The sequence below is a fragment of the Dipodomys merriami genome, unplaced genomic scaffold (genome assembly GCF_024711535.1).
Source record: "Dipodomys merriami isolate MVZ:Mamm:240054 unplaced genomic scaffold, mDipMer1.0.p SCAF_3, whole genome shotgun sequence".
NCBI lineage: Eukaryota > Metazoa > Chordata > Mammalia > Rodentia > Heteromyidae > Dipodomys > Dipodomys merriami.
The window spans coordinates 73870588-73877167 of record NW_027204492.1 but is presented as its reverse complement, the minus strand read 5'-3'; the positions used below and the strand labels follow the sequence as shown (position 1 = coordinate 73877167).

The window sequence follows — 6580 nt, the reverse complement described above, 5'->3', positions numbered from 1 at the left end:
GACCCAGAATTCTGTACCTTTTCCAAGGCTTTTTCTCTACCTGGCCCTGTGCTGTCCACCTAATATCCTTTCATCCTATATGCTAGTGAGTTACAGCTTCTATACTCACAAAAGACGCAAGATATGCCTCCAGCATTCATTCAACAAATGACTGAGCACCTACTATGTACTAGGCACTTATCTAGGCCCCCAAAGTACATCAATGCCCCCCAAATCTCTGCCCTACTGCAAGGTGAATTCTCTGTGTTTATTCACTCAGTAAATATTTATAACCTCTTGTATCAGGCATAAGCACTTTATTATCAAGGTGGTTGTTCACCGGTTTGGCTTCCTCTCTTCCCTCTATTATGTCTTGTGGATGTAGTGCGTGTTCCCAGAATGAATGATCAAGAAGATGGAGTTTGGGGTGAGGGTGGGGTATGTTCACTGGTAGAACACTTGTCTAACATGTGTGAAGACCTGGGTTCCATTCCAAGCAATTTTTTAAAAGATAGGAGATATGAATGAGAAAGACAAGAAGCAAGAGTGTAAGGCCCCGAGTTCAAATCCCAGTACTGTCATCAATAAAAGATCACACTGCAATTTCAATGCTAAAGATGGCTCTGAAACCTTGATCCTGTGTTAGCTGGAGGACCACTTCCTGGCCTGCACTGCCTACAGCTCAAATCTTTGTCACAGGGAAGAAGATCAAGGGCTAGATCCCTGGGAAGATCTCCATCCTATCAGGGTCTCCTTTCTGAAGACAACAGCTAGCTTTAGACATCCTTGCTCCATAGTTTGGGGGAAAGGAAGAATAGGCACCCTCCCACCATCACTCTGTGTAGGGACTAGTCATGTAGAAGTACATTTTATTTTTGTGTTAAAAACAATGCCACCAGATATGAGCCTTCAGGAGGCTGAGATCTGAGGATATCAGTTTGAAGCCAGTCCCAGCAGGAAAGCCCGAGAGACTCTTATTAACCACCAAAAAGTGGAAGTGGAGCTGTGATTTAAGTGGTAGAGCACCAGCCTTGAGCAAAAAAGCTAAGGGATGGAAGAAGAGCTGTGGTTCAAGTGCCACAGTGGTAGCCTTGAGTACACAAGGTCAGGGACAACACCCAGGCCCTGAGTTCAAGCTCCACGATTCTCTCATTCTCTTTCATTCATTCATTCATTCTCTCTCTCCCTCTCTCTCCCTCTCCCTCTCTCCCTCTCTTCTTCCCTCTCTTCCTCCCTTTCTCCCTCCCTCCCCCCCTCTGTTAAGAGAGAGTGCCCAGACCCTGAGTTCAAGCCCCAGGACTGGCACCAAAACCAAACGAAAACGAGAACAAAAAGAAAAAAAACGTAAGCAAAGATAACGCCACTACTGAAACAACTAGACCTTAAGTGTCTTCTGTTCTCGTGCTCTGTCCCTTTAGCCAGAGGCAGTTTGGGCGTTTGGCAGTCAGTGGACATTGAGAGCCCAGCAATCTGCAGCTGCATCGCAGCGCCCCCTGCCGTCCATGAACCGTCCTAGCGCCACCGCTCTGCAGCTGGGAGGTGCGGGGAGGAGCGGGGGGGGGGGGGGGGGGGGGGCGCTGCTGCCAAACAGCATCCTGTTCTGGAGGTGCTGGGACATGGTGACTCATCACACCGGCTGTGCTCGCCCCGGCCTCCCCCGCGGACTCGCTGGCTCCGCACGCACCTGGTGACGCTCCAAAACGCACAGAGCTGTTCACACGAAAAGCAACCCAAGGGCATTGACTCCCCCCCTCACCCCCCCCCCCCCCGCCCACCTCAGCACAGCTGCACTTGATCCACCAGTGCTCTCACCCTGTTTGCCCCAGACCATCATGCCAGCTTCCGTTGCTGGGAGCCCCACTCACCTCCGCAGTCACATCAATCAAAATAGGTTCCATTTACTACTATACTGCCTAATACAAGGGAAATGGGGTGAGAGAAAGGTGCGGTGAGTGCCAGGATCACGCAGCTAAGGAGCAGGGGATGGATTAGAACACCCAGTTATATGTAACCCCAAAGCTCGAGGCACCCTTTCCACCTATTGAGCTGTATTGTCCACCACTTACACGTAGGAGGTTAGATTAGACAATATAATACAGGATTTTGAAAATCAAGCACTATAATAAACGTAAGAGATACTTGTAAGCAGTGCCCATCTATGTCAGCCGAATGGAACATAGGTGAGAGAACTGAGCTGCTTGGTTAGATAGCATCTGAACATGCCCAAGAAGCCAACCTCACTTCCTGCTTGGGAAATATCTGCAGGGTTCTAACTAGACTTCAAAGCTGGTTCATGCTACTGAACGCCTTTCTGGACTTACTGCTTGGGTGAGTGGGATTGGAGAGTCTCTCTGGCAGTCAGTCCTACCTTCTTAATACTTGCCACCATTGGTACCACTGAACAGACATACCACTGTATGACGATGTAGATCCATAGTGACATAATGAAGTTAAATATGGATGGCACTCTCTAGGCCTCCACTCACCACCATGACAAAAATGCCAAAGAACAGGGGAGTGTTACGTAGTCAGTGGACTCACAGGCAACCATATCTATCTTAGAACTCACAATTGCGGATTTTTTTCTTTTCTTTTCTTTTCTTTTGTCAGTCATGGGGACTGAACTCTGGGCCTGGGCACTGTCCCTCAGCTCTTCAACTCAAGGCTAATGCTCTACCACTTGAGCCACAGCGCCACTTAAGCTTTTTCTGCTATGTAGTGCTGAGAAATTGAACCCAGGGCCTCATGCATGCAAGGCAAGCACTTTACCATGAGCCACCTTCCCAGCCCCTCACAACTGAGTTTTGATGTTCCCTGATGTGTTCCTTGTCCACATTTGTTGTTTGTGTGGTTATTTCTGAGCGGGAAAAGGAGGCATTGTCCTTACTTTGGGACACACAGCAGTAGACTAAATGTACAGAGTCAGTGTTCATAATTTAGGAGCCTAAAGTTCAGTCTTTTGTAAATGCATGTGTGTGTGTGTGTGGGGGGGGGGTTATGTGAATTCTTTAACCTGAACATCTCTGATACAAGCCCTGATAATTTTTGTGAAGGAGAAAATTGTTACATAGAGAAAGATGAAAAATGTGAGCTGTCTTTAAACAAATCAATAAATTTGTTGCCATTCCAATCACATTTTCATAAGAATATTTAATTGAAAATTACAAACTCATTCTAAAAGCCCCCTGAAAGACAATATGCATTTGAAGATGTAAAACAATTTTGGAGGAAGAAAGACAATGAAAAATAGGGTGTGGTACTGATACAGAAGACAAGAGTAGAATTGAACAGAGAGTCATTTAACCACCTTACATAAAGATGATCAATAAACAATAAAAGTGGCATTTATAGGCAGTGGTGAAAGAAGGGACTTAAGCAATAAGTTGTTCTGAAACAACTGGTTTTCTATTTGGAAAAAAGTGACATTAGTAAAACTGACAGTTGTCTTCGTCTTTCTCTTCTCCTTGAGCAGACAGTGCCCCACTCCCAGCAGATTCCTATCCACCATCTTTTTGAGACCAAACACCATGCCTTCAAATTAAGTTACAGAGTTCTGATGGAGAAATATTTGAAGTTGATGTACAAATTGCCAAACAATCTGTGTCCATCAAGACCATGTTGGAAGATTTGGAAATGATAAAGGAAATGATGACCCAGTTCTTCTATCAAATGTTAATGTAGCAATATCAAAAAAGGTCATTCAGTGGTGCACCCACCACAAGGATGATCCTCCTCCTCCTGAGGATGATGAGAACAAAGAAAAGCGTACAGATGATATACCTGTTTAGGACCAAGAATTCCTGAAAGTTGACAAAGGAACACTTTTCGAACTTATTCTGGCTGCAAACTACTTAGACATCAAACTACTTAGACATACTTAGACATACAAGACTTTTGCCAATATGATTAAGGGGGAAACTCCTGAGGAGATTCACAAAGCTTTCAATATCAAAAATGACTTTACTGAAGAGGAGGAAGCCCAGGTACACAAAGAGAACCAATGGTGTGAAGAGAAGTGAAATGTGCCTGACACTGTAACACTATAAGGTTTGTTCCAAATACTAGTTGCACTGCTCTGTTTATAATTGTTAATATTAGACAAATAGTAGACAAATGCAACAGCACATCAATTGTATTAGCATAATATTGTCCTCATTACATGTGTAGTTTTAATACACACCCCAAATGTATGCTGAGTTTCTTCTAGTCTGAGTGAAAGCTTCTCTTTTCTTTATTCTGAATACAGCAATTGTGGGTTCTCTGTGGAAAGTAGCATTTTAGGATCTCTCTCTTTCTGTAAGAGCAATTTCTGCATAGTTTATTATCCAGTTAACTTTAGTTAAGCTTGCAGATGTTGGCATTTTAAACAAGTTGCAACAAGGCTTCTGATAGAATTAACAAAATATCTTTATTTACAAAGTGAAAACTGGAAAAAGGCTACTTGAAGTTAGTGTTCTTAGTGGTGTTTTTACAGTCTAGCCAGGACCACTGGTATGTAGGAAGCAGGACTCTTAGTTGGAGCTGAGGACTCTTTTTCACCTAAGTTTTAATCTTCTCAACTTTGAATACTTTGCCTAGAGATTCAATTACTACTGAGTTTATGTGGGTTTTTTGGGGGGGGGGGCGGGGGGGAATGTAACTAGGCAACTGATTAGCTTTTTGATTAAAAACACTTAATTCAAAAAAACGGACAGATCTCTAGTAAAGACACAAATTACCAGTATCAGCATTGAAATACATATTAATACAGAACCTTTAGACATCAAATGAATAATGCATGGCTATTATTACACTAACACAAACTCCCTAAACCTACCTAAGAAGAAATATATTGGAATAATTCTCTAGCTATTGAGAAAATAGACTTACAATTTTAAAACTTAAAAAAAATGTCCAAGTCTATATGGTTTCACTGGTAATTCTACCAAGTTTTTAAAGAATTCTATCCTAATTCTTCAAAAAGTACTCCACCCTAGTAGCAAACCAAACAAGAGAAATCCCATGATTATAGTAACTGATGCATAAAGGCATTTGACAAAAATCCAACTCTCATGATAATTTTTTAAAAGTATCCAAGAGATAGGAAATGTAAGGAATTTCAACTTTAAATATAGACTTAGCCAGACCTTATACCTGTCCACGAATATTCTTTCATAGAAGGCACAGTAGTGTAGGCCTGCAATCTCAGAACTCAGGAGACAGAGGCAAGAGGATCAAAAGTTTGAGGCTAGCCTGGGCTTTCCAGTAAGAACCAATCTAAAATAAAAATCATAAAAGTAGAATTGATGAATTGGATTTTGTCAAGGTTAGAAACTTTTGCTCTGCTATGCATGCTGGGTACATCTATAATCCTAGTTTTTCAGGCTACAGAAGTCAGGAAGATTGCAGGTTGCCTAAGCAAAAAAGTGCAAGACTATTTGAAAAACAACTAGGCATATGACTCAAGTGGTAGAGCTCTTGCCTACCAAGCACAAGGCTCTGAATTCAAACCTCTGTATAGCAAAAAAGCTTTTGCTTTGTGGAAGATACTGTTAAAAGGATGAAAAACAACAAGACTAGGAGGAAATATTTGTAAACGAAGTGTCTGACAGAAGACTAGAATCTACAATGTATAAACAATTTTAAAAACTCTTGGTAAAAAATGACAGCAACCCAACTAGAAAATGGCTTAAAGATTAAATGGATATATAGTGAAGCGGCTACATAGGTGGCACATAAGATATGTTCCACATCAATAATTATTAGGAAAATAACAATTTGGAAACACTAATACTAATTAAAGCTCCTTTTTTGTTAGTATCACAGTTTGAACTTAGTACTCCCTGAGCTCGTGCAACTTGTCTTCTCATGGCTGGTGCTCTACCACTTGAGCCACATCTCCAGGCTAGTTTTTGCTGGTTATTTCTGCAGATAGATCCTCATGGACTTTTCTATCCAGGCTAGCTTTGAGCTGTGATCTTCTAGAGCAGCTAGGATTACAGGCATGGTTTACCTGCACTCAGTTTTAAATGGCTTTTTTTTTTTTTTGGCAACATCCAAGGTTGTTAAGACTGCTAATCCTTCATACATTATTGGTGGGAATGGAAAATGACCCAAAAATCATATTCTTGAACATTTATCCTGAGGAAATGAAAACATGTCCACATAAAACCTGATAGGTGAATGTCCATAGCAGATTCATTTGTAATAGCTCAAACAAGAGAAAAATACAGATGTCCTTCAGTGAGTGAACATATAACTATTTGTGATATATCCAGGACATGGAAACAGAGTGTTAAACAAAGGAACACATAAACACATAGAATAGATCACCATGCTACCTAGATAGATGTCCAGATAATTATGCTAACTGAAAGCGGTCCCTAAGGGCTGTACAAACTGTGACTGTTTACTGTCCAACTTTGTTGAAGATTAGGTCAGTGGTTGATCCAGTTCAGCAGGAGGTCATGTGGGAGGAGAATGGGTGTGGCTATGTAGGGCAACCTGAAAGGCCTGATGGTGATGACACTGCTCTGCATATTGACCATATGTATCAGTGTCAGCATCCCACTTTGTACTATCCAAGGGTTTCGTAAGAAGTTACCATTGAGAAAAAATGGTG

The 6580-nt window shown here is 41.8% G+C and overlaps 1 pseudogene; it reads left to right on the top strand.

Moving 5' to 3' along the window:
- Window positions 1–378: 378 nt before the first annotated feature.
- LOC138839857 (S-phase kinase-associated protein 1 pseudogene) lies at window positions 379–3998 on the top strand (annotated as a pseudogene).
- The last annotated feature ends 2582 nt before the right edge of the window (window positions 3999–6580 follow it).